Here is a 15,684-nt window from a genome sequence, read left to right as displayed (position 1 = left end):
CAAAATCGTGTTTTTTAGCATGAGCTCATTTTTTTTTTTTTACAAATATTGCAACTTTTTTTTTTTGTATCGCCAACCTCCTCACAATATCGCGACAATTATCATATCGTGAGCTTCATGTCGTGATATCGTTACATCCCTACCCTTTACATGCGTATCAAAGCTTATTACTTAAACTGGCACACCAACACAGTTACAGAAACTTGGCTTCAGTTCAACTGGTGTGTCTGAACCAAAAAAAGTCAGCGACAAGTAGTTAGAGATGAAATATAGGAGAATGTGAGTTTCAGGGTGACAACAGTTGAGAGCCATTGCACCAAAGCAGACCCTAAGATGGCACCTCACTGAATAAAGTGTCAGATCAGCTGACTGCTAGCAAAAACTTCATGCACTTTTTTTTGGAACACTTTCCCATACGTAACCAAAAGAGGATTTCTCTCCCTGCCTCTGCCCGTTAATTCCCCATCGAGTTGAATTACGTTGCGGTCCCATTCCCATCCCTCTGCGCAAGGCGGCAGCTCGATTTGTGGTTTGCGTTCACCCCCTTCGCACCAGGCCTTCTATTTCAAGTCAGTGCTCACTAAGCACAGACATGATGGGGCATGAACTCTGCAAGACTACAGGCTGCCAAAAGGCTGCTGAGTGCACATATTGCTCATAATTATAACCCGTTGAACGTATACTCGTCTTACTGCAGCATTCAAAACACAAGCGTTTCGTCTTGTTCGTCCTTGTATGCATGTACTTAAAGGCACCATAAAAGTGGGGGAGATATCCTATTAACTGGTATTGGAGCTATAAGAGCTTGCGCCTGTGCTCTCGGCAGCATTCCATTGGGTCTTGCGTCAGCCAGCAGTCATTCAGCGCTAGTTAGTCTAGGCTTGTACAGTACACTGTTAATACCCCTCCTCCCTGATGTAATGACACCATTAACCCAATGCCTGCTGGGGGACCACAGCACAGTTTATATGTCAACGAACTGCATCTAGAAGCAACTCTTCTCTCTGCAGCCAATTGCTCAGGTGGACTGTCCATGGATAAAATGTAAGCCGGTGATAGCGAGTGCTGCAGTGTTTTTCTTGGCTACAGTTTGGCCCACGTTGCATAATCAGACTCTTTTATCCGCCTCATATAAAATGTCTTTCCCGAGTTCATTTGCCAAATACTTAAGTGTTGTGAAAACCACTTGTCCACCAGGCTACAATGTTTCCACTATTTTGGAACATACTTAAAGGGAAATCAAGCCTAAAATGTTCTTTACACGAATATATTCTATGCGTTCTCACTAGTCTAAACAATATTCTGCTTAATTTTGTTTCTGTAGAATATGAGTTAACCAGCAAAATCCACCTGATTTATCAATCTCAGGGGGCAGCCATTTTGTCACTTTTTGACGATTGAAAATGACATCATAGTTGCTCAGGTAATGACCTGGCTCATCTTTTCTGAAGCTGAGTTGTGATTGGTTGTTACCTGAGCCCTGAACTGTGATGTCATTTTCAGTCAACAGCAAGTGGCAAAATGTCCCAAAAAAAAAAAAACAGGTGGGTTGCGCTGCTCAACTCATACTTAACTCAATAACTAGGGACCATGCAACGTTATTGTAAAGAAAATTGTTGGGGTGACTTAATCTTGACTCGGGTTTGAGTCCAGGCTCCGGCCTTCCTGGGTGGAGTTTGCGTGTTCTCCCCGTGCCCGCGTGGGTCTTCTCCGGGTCCTCCGGTCTCCATCCACATTCCAAAGACATGCACGGCAGGTTAATTGGGCGCTCCGAATTGTCCCGAGGTGTGCTTGTGAGTGTGGATGGTTGTTCGTCTCTGTGTGCCCTGCGATTGGCTGGCAACCAGTTCAGGGTGTACCCCGCTTACTGCCCAAAGCCAGCTGAGATAGGCTCCAGCACCCCCCACGACCCTTGTGAAGTTGTGAGGAATAAGTGGTCAAGAAAATGGATGGATGACTTAATCTTTAAGGACCCTGTAAAGTAAATTCAGAGATGCCTCTAAATATATTGAAGATGTTTGAGTTTTTTTTCTTTTTTCTTTTTATATATATATTTGGTATATTTTTTTATAAATTTTTATATTACTGAATTGTGGAGACTGAGGGTAGACATACATAGCCTTAGCATAAAACTATTTTTTCACCATTTCGGTGTTCATGGTTTTTTTGTTTTTGTTTTTTTTTTGTGGCCGAAAAGGCTGCTCTGTGATGTGGTTGGGCAAAAAGCATGAGTCGGCTTTTGCTATTTTTATGAATAGCCCATAGCTAATGTTAGATTATATTCGACTACTACATATTGCTAACTTATAAATGGGACGGGGGGGAAAAAACTACAACAGACAAGGTTGATTCTCAGACAGGTCTGTGTCTTCTGGCTCAGACTTGGATTCTGGCTCTGGTGGCTCAAAAATGTAGGAATGCATATGAGAAACAAAGTTGCATGACAAAGTAGCAACTAATTCTTAGTTGTCGTGGTATTTAACTGACAGTTAGGCGGGATGTGGTTTCTGCACTCGGCGGACTCACCCACAGTGTTTGAGAGGATTTAATGGCTTAATTTTTCACAATTTTTAGGCCTCCTTTTTTATACTTGGTCATTTTTTGCATTCAGATTTGTCAAGGTTAACAGTCTTCTCGGTATGTATCAAATTTCAAAAGTATAATTGTTGTAATTTATGGGGGACTTTACTATTAAGTTAGTTAACTATTCAAATATGAGCATGATACACTATTTTGTTCTCTGTATTTCAAAGATGTACAATTGTCAGAAGATGGCACAGACCTTTGATTGTCTAACCTTAAGACTGTGTCATGGATCAGGTTTCTCCCTGTCTGGTTTTGGTCCAAATATGGCTGAAACCAGAGAGTGTATGAGAGGCAACCTGCGTTTCACAGGTAACTCGACACTTGAATACCACCCCCCTTTCAACAAACCAGGTTTCTTTGCATTTCTAAGACTATAAGATAAATCCAGTTACTATTATTTCATAGTGGTCATAGATCCCGAGCCTCTGTCATACAATTTGTACTTCGAATGTTCAAATTATTTGTTGGTGTTGATAGTGTCACTTGCAGTTTGGATGATGTAAAAATGGAGGTCATCCAATGTGACCATCATTTTACTGTATTTAACCTTTTGTGGTTGTGTCAAAAAGGCCAAATTGATGTAAGCTAGCTAAACCTTCTGAGGTCACCAATACCCCCAACTTACAATACTACAACATGGCCAAGGCCCAAAGCATTCATCTTACCATTGCATAAGACTGGTTCAACCAAAATCCTCATCCAATTAAGATTCCAAAAGACCTTTCTCCATTGACTGGTGCTATTCAGCGTCCCCCGGCATGACATCAGACCCTCTCTTATAGCCCCACTTTACGCTGCTGCCCTCAAATAATGAAAGCTGCCAATTAATGACTAATCAACATGTGCAACAAGCACATCCAGTGAGGAGTGACTGCCATCTAATCTGCTGATTAAAACAGAATACAGAGATGCTCTGTTCGACGGGCTCTGTTGCATTGCAGAAGAAATAACAGGCAGCCCACACGCATGCATCCACACTCGCATCAGCAAACTCACTTCATTTGTCACACGTTATGCTGAAAGTTGATTACTGGAATTAAAAGTCTAATTTCAGAGTCACTTAGACTATCTCATTACGTTAAAATGCCCATGGAACCATGCATGTTGAAGTGTAGTGTCCAGTTTTTTTGTGTTGCAATCTGATTAAACCCTAGTGGATCCTGAGATCCTCAGGCACCGGCCTTCTAAATAGTCCTAGCATGGGGACCAAAACACACAGTAAGGCTACATTCAGCCACGATGGTCCCACTATGAAATAACCTGCCAGAAGACATCAGGTCTCAGAGGCTGTTGAGATTTTCAAGAGGAGGGCTCAAGACACCTATTTAATTTGCTTTTTAAGTAAGCTTTGCTTTTAGCTTTTTATTTTGTTGGCCGTGGGCTGTCATCCTTCTGTGTGGATGAGCTCCCATTGGGTGCTCCTTACATGGTTTCTCTGTGCCCCTCCATATCTTTAACATAGTTCTCACGTAGTGTGTGTGTGTGTGTGCGCGCATGTGTGTGGGGGTGTGCGTACGCTTGTGTGCGTGTCTTTTTATGTTGTACTAAAGATGTTTTAACTGCACTTTCAGTTGCAATTTAATGTAAGAAAAGTGGTTTACAAACAAAGTTTGATTACATTAGACTTGATTTGATTATTGACTGTTCAAGATGAAAAAAAAAGAATTTTAAACTCTGGGTACTTTGTTAAAGATGACCCTTTTGAGCTCAAGACTAGGGTGGCAGGGTGGTGGGTTGGGTGTTGGGGGTCGGGGTGTGTTTGGGGGCCGGTGGGGCGCTGTGGGGGCCCGCCGGGCCTCGTTCTGCGGCCTTGGGCTTGGGGGTGTGGGCCGGGGCTGGGGCGGGGGTGTTCCGGGCGTCTGGGTCGGCTCGCCGACCGGTGTCCGCTCGGGTGGCTTGGGGGTGGCCTTGGGGCTGCCGCGGCCTGGGGATTCCGGGGGGGGGGGGGCGGGCGGTGCTCGCTTTGCTGGACCGCGGTTGACGGCTTCTTTCTTTGGTGGTGGTCCTTATGCATGCCAGATCCATCGTGCCAGCATCTACTGAAACTCAAACAGAATTTGCCTCTCCCTCCCACAGCCCCTTGAATCAGTGGGTGCTGGTGTCTGTGGATCTCACTTTGCTTTATCTATCCTTCCCTCCTTCCTCTCTTTAGTTTTTCCTCTGGTCACTTGAGATCTCAATTTATTGGAAGTTTGAGGTTTCTGGGGTTGGCATAAGAGTCTGGTTTTGTAACCACGCAGGAGGGGTTTGGTTGGTGCTGGATTTCACTTTGATGGATTGGATGTACTGGCTTCTATGGATCTCACTCTGCCTCATCGATCCTTCCCTCCTTCCTCTCTTTAGTTTTTCCCCTGGTCTCTTGAGATCTCGCTAATTTGTTGGAATTTAGAGGCTTCCGGGGTTGGCGTAAGACTTTGATTTTGTAACCATGGGGAAGGCAGGAAGTGTTTGGTCGGTGCTGGATTTCACTTTGATTTCTCTTTCTTTTCTCTTTATTTTTTCTGACCTTTTCTCTGGTCTCCTGACCATTTGAACCTCACGACTCTGGCAAGATTCTGAAGTACCTGGTTAAGGCGAAGGGTAATGGGATATTTATAAGGTTTTAGGTGAATTCATGAGTATAAATTTATACGTATTTGCACGCACACGCACGCGCACGCATGCACGCAAACGCACACACGCACGCGCACGCACGCACGCAAACGCACACACGCAAACGCGCGCACACACACACACACACACACACAAAAAGAGCAATGATGATAAGACGTTGAATCGGTAAGACTACCGAATGAACAATTCTGAGCTCTTTTTAAAAAAAAAAAAAAAAAAAAAAAAAAGGCTAGGGTGGCAGTCAGAGTAACATGATACATACACTACAGGCAATTAAGCTGTTTACATGTACAATAGTCTCATCACAAAGCACAGTTCTTCTATAGGTCATGTTGCCATTCAAAGTTTTGATAACTCCCAGCATCACCCTCCAATATTTTCATTGAAAGTGTCTAACTAATTTAAACATATAGCCGACACTGCAATAATTGACCGACCCTCTCTCGGGGTTGCGGTACGGTCAGTACATTCATTTCAATGGGCTATAGAAAAGACTGCACACTTTGACTTGGATCTGTGCCATTTTTTGAATTAAGGTCATGTTTATGTTCTGGGCTACAGAGCTGCAGATTTGAGTGAGGGGGGGGGGAGTGGGTCACCCATAGGGAGTGGGGTAAGTGTTTGGAGAAAAGGGAGTTATGGATGTGGCATAGTGGTGATGCGTGGGATAATAGTGGGAATTAATGAACTGGTTGTGACCGTTGTGTGGACTACTTAAGTTGGTAGATGTTGGGGATGAGTGGTCTTGTCTATCCCATCAACTTTCCTAAAGAAATATAAACTTATCAATGCGTTTTTATGAATTACTGTAACTTCACCCTTTCAACATAGTTACAAAAACTTAATAGTACGATTTGCCACTTGAAAGATGACACTTTGTTTTCATTCCTTTAAAAATCAATCATCACTTTGCAAGTTAGCAAACCTTTTTTTTTTTTTAAACCTGAAATTTGTTATTAGAATCATCTTTTTTGAGTCGTGTGTTTAGAAGCACCATACAGTTAACTTATGGTGGTACTTGTAGTCAAGTGCCAGAGTATTATTACTTTTCTTCAGGTTGTCACTGTAGTTTCTGTAAGGCAAAGGTCTGGAGTGCATGTTTGCTTTTTATGGAATAGATCCGTTCCAAAGGCGTTTAATGCGTACTTGTCTCTGTATGTGTGTCCGTGCATTATATAATAGGAAACTAAGGAGAGAGAAACTGGTGGGTTGCTGTATCACACATACTTTTTCACCCAGTACCAGATATGGAAAAATGTGTTCTGTGCATTCCAAAGATGACTGAGCAGAGCTGAACGGCCCAGTGTTCAGTTGTGTCCAGTCCAATCAGCTTTAGGCAAGTTGAGTAAGATGAACACGTTTTGCAATTATATACACAAAGAGAGAAGTTGACACAGCTGCACAGCTGAGTTGGAGCTGTTTTTTCAGTTTATGATAATAAAACCTCCCGTGCATGCAGTGGCATTATCCCAAAGCAACACAAAGGGCTATTGTTATTTCAAACTAGATATCATTTGAGTGGTAATTTGATGGGTTTTTTTTCTTTGTTTTTAACCTTATAAATGAGGTACTGTTTCCCCAATATTTGTTCTTCTGCCATTTGAATGACTTGCTGTGACTTAAACTTCACACATAGGTGCTGTAATATTTGTAAAGCTGTCAAAATTAATCGATTAATCAACAAAGTAATCAATTATCAAATTAATTGACAACTATTTTAAGAACCGAGTAATTATTTGGAGCCATTTTTTTAAATTTATTTAAAATTGTCCAAATCCTCGGATTTCAGCATATCAACACGAATTGTTCACTGTTTTATTTAGTTCATGAAAGCAGACTGATTATGTTCTGTGTTGTCTGTGAATAATTGATAGATTCTAAAAATATTCGATAGTGACAGCACTAAATATTTGTCCATGTAGTTGGTTAGGTTCACTTTCTGAAATAAAGAAATTGAAAGACTGAAATATAATCAGTATAAAGCTGGATAACTTTATTTAACAAAAAAAAAGACAGGACAAGCAACCTTGACCAACAATTGGGCAGAAAAACTCAACTGGGGCCTCTATATAGTATCGAAGGTTAATTTAAATATTTTACTTTTTCGCTCTGGAAGTTTTTATTGGACTCAAATGGGGGGGGGGGAACTAAAAGCCATTATTTATGATTGGTGAAAATTTTGTCTTAAATAAATTCATGGAAAATACAGTGGGAGGCAAATGTGAACCTTTTGGAATTTCTTACATTTCTACTTATATTGGTCATAAACAAATCTCTGATCTTCATCTAAATACCACACAATTTGTATGTTTCCAGTGTTTGGCCGAGAATGACAATTTACAGTACAGTGGTAGGTAGGACGGTGCAAGGTGGCGCCGTGTCAGTTGATATGCACATCCAAAATCTAGTCAATGTATGCAAACAGGTTTATGGTTGCATAACCATTTTGGAAGCTGGCACTGGAACATTAACTGCCATTTTTCACATTGTGCTGGTTTGGTTAGCCTGTTCTTTGAAGAGAAGCCTTGCTTACGATTTACACTAGCCTAGACAGGATGATCAGGGCCGAGGTAGTTCATAATTCACAATTATTTTAACCAGCAGCTTCCCCGCAGCACATTTCCATCGATCAGTTTGCATCCCACCTGTGGCGTACTTTCTTCTGGACTCTGTCCTTTATGTCTCTTATGTCTTCTCTTGTCTAAATGGTGTAGGGTCGCTAAAGACAAACGAAAACAAAGCAATATTACAGCACGCCATTTTGCTCATAACAACCATGATGTAAAACTTTGGCACAGCTTCATTCTTTAGGTAATTGAGCCTGTGATTCACTTTCCACCCCTGCAGGAGATGAGTTCAGAGAGATGTTTCTATCTACTGTTTTAATTGGGCTTTACTTAAAATAGCAAGGATGTGTGATGATCCTAGACTATAGCCTCTGGCTTCGCTCTTCAGGGCTTATCACCTTGCCATGTTTTAGCTGAACCTTTGGAGTTATAAGCACGTATCAGCACACTTGAGATGGACTAAACATGTTGATCACCAGCACGTGTTCATCTGCTGCTTACATCTACAAGTATGGTTTGGTCATTAATAGGAAACACTGTTATTGGACGGTGGTTCTGCTGTGGCAACATCCATGATGCTATTCTCTTCTTTTTCACCTCCAAAAACAATGATTGGTCCAGTCACACGCCTATAGTTGCCCTTATATTATATTAATCGACTGATGTTTGCAAGAGTGATACTCTACTTTTTCAGATTGTCCAAACCTTCAGCAATGGTGGTGTACTTTGCTGTCTTTCAGCTTTGCAGGCCTCCTGTCCTAAAGTCAGAAAAAAGGGATGGCTGCATCAGGAATGGCAGTTCATGTAATGTTTGAGACATTCTTTATCAGAGGAGCCAAAAGAGAAGACGACATTGCAAGGGCCTATCTGTATGAAGTGCACTAAAAATATTTTTCTCAGTTTAGTTGAACCAGATGCGCCCAACTTGCCAGTGGGTAGAACCACTGCACCTGAATCTCTTTTTCTGGTATGATCCAACACCGTTGGGATAATTACACTGTCAAGGTCAGAGGTCCATTTTAAGTATGCTGTTCAAGTGGAAGCAATCAAATCAAAGGCTGTAATCCTTGCACTGGAATGGCTTTGATTCTGGCAGAAGTTAAAGGTGCATTGAGAAAGATTAAATGTTAAAATTACAGATTTTTACACATCTATATGTCGAAGCAATGCCCTAATGTGTAGAGCAAGCCCAAACGCGTGCGTCGATAAGCCTATAAGTCTCTTCTAAATAGAGGTATTCGGGGCGAATGCGCTAAGAATGTATCGTCTTGCGCGTCTCTAGGTAGAGTTTACAATTTTTGTATTTTCACTTCGGCATTGTTTTATTTAATTTTTTTTTGGTGTGATTTTTAATGGGACAACATTAAAAATCAACTTTTTTTTTTTTTTACTTTTTATCCATGTTAAAATGCTAATTCCTCACCAAAAACGTAACAGAAGTGGTGTTTGAGAAATTCTGGGTCATTCTGATCTGCAAGCACCAGCACCCCCCCACCCCCCAACCAACCTGAGAAAACGAGCTGTTGGCACTTATGGACGTCATAAGGAGCGGACCCACTCCCGCGCCGCCTTTGTGGACTAAACGCACGCCCACTTTCTCTGAGACCTCCAAGGGATAGTAACAAAAGTAGCCTTTATCAGTAAGCATTCTGTCCAAATGAATTCAAAGCAATCAATTATCCTTCACATTTGCACTGCCATAGTGCAGTGAGAATTGGCTGTCTTAAAATCCCACAAAGGTTCTGGCGGACACTTGTTTAATTAAACACAAGTAAAACTTTTGCACCACTGAAGCTAACTTAATAAATAGTACAGTGATTAGTGTGATTGCTCTGTAAGCAGCAAGTCCCCGGTTCGAGACCGGCTCAAGTTTTTTTTTTCCCCTCCTCCTTTCCTCTCTCCCCTCCTCCTCCACGATTTCTTGTGGCAAGGAGCCGTTTTGTTTCAAGTGTTTATTGGAGAATTGACTTGCGTCAAGTTGCGTGGCCATCCAGAGAAGTACTCAAATGCAGAGCTCCAACAGCAGTCTGCAGTCGGCTCGCTGGGGGCGCAGCGATCACACTGGGAGAGGTGGGGTTTTATTGAACCAGGCGTTTTACTTCCGCGTTAGAAAAGTAAACAGAAAAACACCTAATATTTCATGAAAAATTAGATGGTGTCAAATGTAAGATTTAATCATTATATGTCTCAAGTTAGAACACCGTGGTGTAATTCTTCTTGTTTTCCCCATTGTATTTATATCTAGATTGGCGATGTCTTCAGAACAAAGACATGTTTATATGTTTAGGCGAACAAAATAGATTAAACAGACTAGTGATGTAAAACAGAAGTGGGCAATGGGGACTTAAATATGGGACAGTAATATTCAGTTCAAAATCCTTTGTTTGCAATAGCTGCGTCTTACCAGCGACAGACTGACATCACCAAACATTCATTCTTTTGCAAATTAATTCAGTTGTTTCTTTGTTCAAGTCATTGTAGCATTTTATAGCTACATAGCTCAAGAGAGCAACAGACATAAATGCTAACATGTACCATTTTGCTGTGTTGGCACTGGATGCTGCAGTATTATAAGCCATGGTTTAGTGCTGCAGTGATTCACTCGCCTTTTTCTTCTCAAATTCAATTTATCATCTGACTGATGTGTTCAATGAATTGTGATTTTTGGTACAGGGTGACCCAAAAAGATGCGTACCCATATTTTATTGGATAAAAAATCCATTTTTTAACGAATGTCTTTTCTGTTGCAGGACGTGAAAGGTGAACCTATGGATGATCATTTGCAGCTATAGTTGCCGTGAAAATGTCTTGGACAAATCAGCAGAAGATATTCTCCCTGGAGACCTATTTTGCGACAAAATCATACCAGAGTGTACAGATTCAGTTTGGAAAGCGTTTCCATTGTCGCAACTTTCCATCAAAATCAACGATTGTTAGTTGGATTAAGAAGTTCAGAGTTCAGTTCTGAGAACCAAACGTTCTCAAGAAAGTTTTCATCATTTTCAAGCACATTACAGAACCATTCACACATTGTTACTCGCTTTTCCTTGTCAGCATCAGTTAATTTTTGCTTTATTTGGATCTTGTATGGGTATAGGTCGCTTGCACATCGTAATGCATCATGGGAGTTTTTCCTTCGGGCGCCATATTGGGTGTCCGCCGGTTCACAAGGTACACTCGCGAGTTACACGGTAGAGCTTATCAACCTGATGTAATTTTCGCAGTATTTTCACGATTTACCGGAAGATCAAAAACAACGATACAGGCAGAAGGTGTCTCTGTGTGGCGGGATTGATCCTAATTACGTCCTGACCAAGGGTGATTTTTTTTTTGACGGAGAAAGCTTGCTGGCCAAATGTGACATCTCTGGACATCTTTCCCTTCCTCGTGTTGACAACATGCTCCATAACACGCCAACAAATCCCTGGAGGCTTACAATTATTTTGTAAGCGGGTGGATACAGAGTGTAAACTTTAACATCGCATCAGAAGAAACGGTTGCTGTTGCACGTAAGTAAACCACATGGTGTTGGTAATTCTGCACACAAAAATGTTGATTTGTTCTCAGGCTTCCTGTTATTGTGTTTACATGCACAGCTGGGTTTACCTGATGTGGTTTTTCTAATAATTTTATAACAGGCAAATATGGCAGAGCGTATAAGAATAAAAAGTAACTGCACAGCCTCCCCGTGGCTTAATTAAATTTAATGCTACCCTTTCACTAGTTACATGTTACTTAATCAACTTATTCTAAATGGTTAAGGTTAACCACTCTCAGAGGACGTATTTTTAGTTTCAGTTTCCAGTACAATAAAACGTGTTCATGGTAACTACTGAGCATACTGACAGCTTTTCTTATGATCTCACGGTTAAGGAGGCTGTCACAACACCCAATTTCTGTCTGGTGCCGGATGGCAACAATTCCCATCACTTGTCACGACAACACCAATAGTATTACCAGGTATGTATGGCTTTACTTTTTGTAGTTTCTTATTTAATTCTATGTTTCATATTTTCATTACAATGTTTGTAATATTTTCAGATTCAGGCACAGATGAGTTTAACTGGACGGACTTCTGCGACTTTGTGGTGTGGACAAAGTGTGATTGAGCGAGTCCACCCAGATCGCTCGTTTTGGCCAGTTGGAAAAGCCAGAGTTTTTTTTCCCCAAAATCCCCTCCTTACCTGAACTGCTCGGGAGAGCATTTACTAGATCAGCAGTGGACTTCCAGTGTTCCTGCTCAGCCGCTGTCACCTACCACTTGCTCATGTACTTCAAAGTTGCGGAATAAAGTATTTTTTTGTGCTGCAGCAGATTGTAAAATCAAATGATATCACTTGAAGTGTGCCAATCTAGACTGCCAAAAGGACAGTGGTTTTGTGACAAGTGTGAAACAAGGATTATTGGGAAAACTGTAACACAGTACTGGTACTTGTCTTTCATTAAACAAATTTAAAAGAGGGCAACTTTTTCCTCTGTACATAGCATAATGAAAGTCATTGCGTACCCCATCAACATTACATCATACCGTCATCTCAGGATGGTAGGCACCTGTGCTAAAATAAACTACATTAATTAACAGTTCAATTTTTTAACCCGGAAATTACTACATCTAATCATTATTCACTTCATTTTTTGTGCTTTTAGAAATAATAGAGATTTATGCCATTACTTTAAGAGGGACCATATTGCACATTGAGTCAAATCCTGTCATTTGTATTATGTATAGCTTTGTAAACAAACCCAACAATAGAATTTGTATAAACGCTGCCTTTATTAGCGCCAAACAAACAGTCGCATGTTGTCCTCCTCCAATGCTTTGATGCTCGCCTTCGTTTCCATCATGTCATTGGCAATCAAGTCGGTGTGGCATGAGATCCCTAAAGAAAAAAATAAATAAAAAAATCACAAAAAAATACGGTACCAGTAATAGGTTTAATATAGTAAAGTAGTATAGTTTTTTTGTCAGTGTAAAAGAAATGTACACATTTTGTTGCATTTTTTAATGTATGAACATTGCTACAGGCAAATACTTATTTCTATAAACACTTCCAAATGTCTCTAAAATATAAGGTGCGTGTACACACACAAACAAACACATACATTCACTCATGCATACAATATATCATGTAATGAATTCTGAGTGGCATACCAGAGTCAATGATGTCAGCAGTACTTGAGGGTACAGGTTACTGGAGCCATCTGGCTGCATAACTGCAACAATCTCTGCCACTTCGAGTCGTCTTTTCTTTGCTTGTCTCTCCTGTGCACGTTCATATCTTGGCACCGACTGGGCTGAGACATAGATGTTGTAACTTGGGACCCAACTTTAATGTTGGAGCCCAGTCGGGATGATTGGACAGAAAAACGGGCGCAGGGCGACCTGTCAAAATAAACAAATATATAAACAAATAAAATATGGAAAGACTGGTTATTTTACCGCAGTAGGGTGGCCGTGAATAAGTTCTTTAGCATGATGTGTAGGCTACCGGGGGTCTGTTTTCTTGCATCACCCCCGGGGGTCTGTTTTCTTGCATCAGCCCCTTCTGTCTCTTTTTTTTCCAAGTTTACATTTTGCCACCAAAAAACATGTTATCGGCATTAAAAGCCCAAGACTAATCAATCAAATTTCAGCAGTAAACACTTTGCACTGGCACTACTTGGGTGAAAATGTTCGATGTTAGCTTTCGGCTAACGTCCGCTAGCCAGCTTGTACTACCGAACTTGCTTGCTCATGAATCCAAAACATAAGCAACTTGCCCATATATGGGCGGTCGAAACGTTATTAATCCTCATGCATTAAATAAAGGTAAACAAGCTTACTGCTCACAAAGTGATCGCTGCACACACGAGCCCAAAGTAACGACTTCCCTCCGGAGTCCGCACTCCTCTGTCTCCAGGCCCTGGTTCCTAATTATTTTCGGAATTCGGAAAAAAGACCGACTATTTTCCCCCTTGGCTTTGTTCGAACAGCCAACGATGCAGCAACAATGTACCATTTTAAACGCAGAAAACAAACGTGATAGATACGTGTTAGACCGAATCGCTACGTAAATGGAGGCCACCCAGCATGGCGACTACGAGAAATCCGAGGCGGAAGTGACGACATGTGCAAGCGACCTATAGGTGCAGATCAAACGTAAGAACACGCCGCAGTGACTCCCTTGTCATTCAGAGTTCTTGGCTGCGTCTACGCACTGATTTCCTCAGTCTGCGTCCTACTGAGTCCCTCACTGCAGCAATGTTTTCTCCTGTCCTTGCACTCTTCTTCCTGCCTGAATAAGTTCCCCCTGTGGCTTTAGAACATAGGCCCACTACAGTCCCATGCTCTCTGAACTTCTTAATCCAACTAACAATCGTTGATTTTGATGGAAAGTTGCGACAATGGAAACGGTTTCGAAACTGAAGCTGTACACTCTGGTATGATTTTGTCGCAAAATAGGTCTCCAGGGAGAATATCTTCTGCTGATTTGTCCAAGACATTTTCAGGGCAACTATAGCTGCAAATGATCATCCATAGGTTCACCTTTCACGTCCTGCAACAGAAAAGACATTCGTTAAAAAATGGATTTTTTTATCCAATAAAATATGGGTACGCATCTTTTTGGGTCACCCTGTATTTCTCTCATTAGTATTTTGAAATAGAAAACAGACAAAATAGGGCTTAGCCGAGCCAGTACTGTGCAATGGTAAATCTGTATTTGTTTTTCGGTCTCGAATGTTAGTTATTGAAGTTTATTTTTGTCAATCCCAAGCGACTGCTAACTCTTAATAAACATAAAGTCCGAGTGCAGCTCGTCAAGAAATCCATGGGCGCCTAATGAGGAGCCGCCTGGGGAGTTTAGGTTGATGTTAATTTGTTTTGTTTTTGTTGTAAACTGTGTGTCTGTAAATAATGTGTAAATGACGAGCTGTCCTTGCACGCCAGCTGGCCGGACCACACAAGCATTTACACAGCAACACACACACATTACTGATGCACGCTCATTACAAGGGAGCCCATTCAGCAGTCGTTGCTACACCATTGCCAAGGTCTTTGTTTAGATTTCATTCATAGTTTGATCATTATTTGCGAGCAATTTTGGATGTTCTAAAAAAAACGATGTTCTCTAGATTTCTTGGAAGGGGGAGAAAAATCAGGTCAAATGACAGGAAACTGAGGATAGTCTACTTCTACTCACAGTTCTGTCTCAGTTAGACTTATGAAATACTACAGAAAAAGGTCAGGTCAAAGTATCAACATTTGTTTATTTGGATGAAAACAAGGATTTTAATTTTTAGTATGAGTGACTAGCACATTCCTTAGGCAGGTGTTGTCTTTTTTTTTTTTTTTTTTTTTTTTTTTTTTTTTGCAGGTGTTGATATCTGAACTTGTCTTTTTAAATTATAGAAGACTTAGCTTAAAGAGACATTTGTATTATTTAGCACCATCTTGTGGTGAACTAAGAAATAATTCAATTTAAAAGCCCACTATTACTTTCAACAATATGGGAAAAAAAATATGTTGTATCATATCAAAGTTCTAGTATCCAAATAAGAAGACTTTTGCCAACGTAGTTAGCCTCTTGCGGTGCTTTCAACTAGTTTACCTTCCACAGCTGGGGCTTGCAAGTGGTCGTTGTTGACTCCCGTGATTCAGGCTCCCGCCGCCTGTCTCCCTCTGCTTTGCTCTCACTAACTTTTGATAACGTCTCCTGATAGCTGTTCTTGTTATCTGCTCCAACTAGTTCTTACTAGCCACTCTTGTTGACAGTTCCAGTGAGTTTTTGCTAACCATTCTTGCCCGCCACTCCTGCTAGCTCCTGCTCACCGGGTAGCTCACTTCCTCCAACTAATGATTGGTAGTAATTCTGCAAAGCGTGGTCTCTGAGGCACCATAGTGTGCGTGCGTCAAAATTGTTGCATTCTATTAGTCCAC

General features: G+C 41.2%; 1 protein-coding gene and 2 long non-coding RNA genes across 6 annotated transcripts in view; 2 read left to right on the top strand and 1 right to left on the bottom strand.

Moving 5' to 3' along the window:
• LOC144022464 (growth factor receptor-bound protein 10-like) overlaps positions 1-15,684 on the top strand; it is a 73,803-nt gene that overhangs the window by 4,029 nt on the left and 54,090 nt on the right. Inside the window, exon 1 of one of the 4 annotated variants that reach the window (XM_077527286.1) lies at positions 1,929-2,637. The exons of the other annotated variants lie outside the window; for them this stretch is intronic. The gene's annotated coding sequence lies outside the window, so the exon portion shown is untranslated. Of the gene's footprint in view, positions 1-1,928; positions 2,638-15,684 lie in introns of those variants that run through there. 4 annotated transcript variants of the gene reach the window in all.
• Positions 11,294-12,226, top strand: LOC144022988 (uncharacterized). Its single transcript, XR_013284463.1, has 2 exons — positions 11,294-11,726; positions 11,808-12,226. It is a non-coding gene; the product is annotated as an uncharacterized LOC144022988 (long non-coding RNA).
• Positions 12,522-14,051, bottom strand: LOC144022989 (uncharacterized). Its single transcript, XR_013284464.1, has 3 exons — positions 13,590-14,051; positions 12,919-13,149; positions 12,522-12,646 (listed from the first exon to the last, which is right to left on the bottom strand). It is a non-coding gene; the product is annotated as an uncharacterized LOC144022989 (long non-coding RNA).

The sequence above is a fragment of the Festucalex cinctus genome, chromosome 7, assembly GCF_051991245.1.
Source record: "Festucalex cinctus isolate MCC-2025b chromosome 7, RoL_Fcin_1.0, whole genome shotgun sequence".
In the NCBI taxonomy this organism is placed as follows: Eukaryota; Metazoa; Chordata; class Actinopteri; order Syngnathiformes; family Syngnathidae; genus Festucalex; species Festucalex cinctus.
This window is presented reverse-complemented; position numbering and strand designations above follow the sequence as displayed.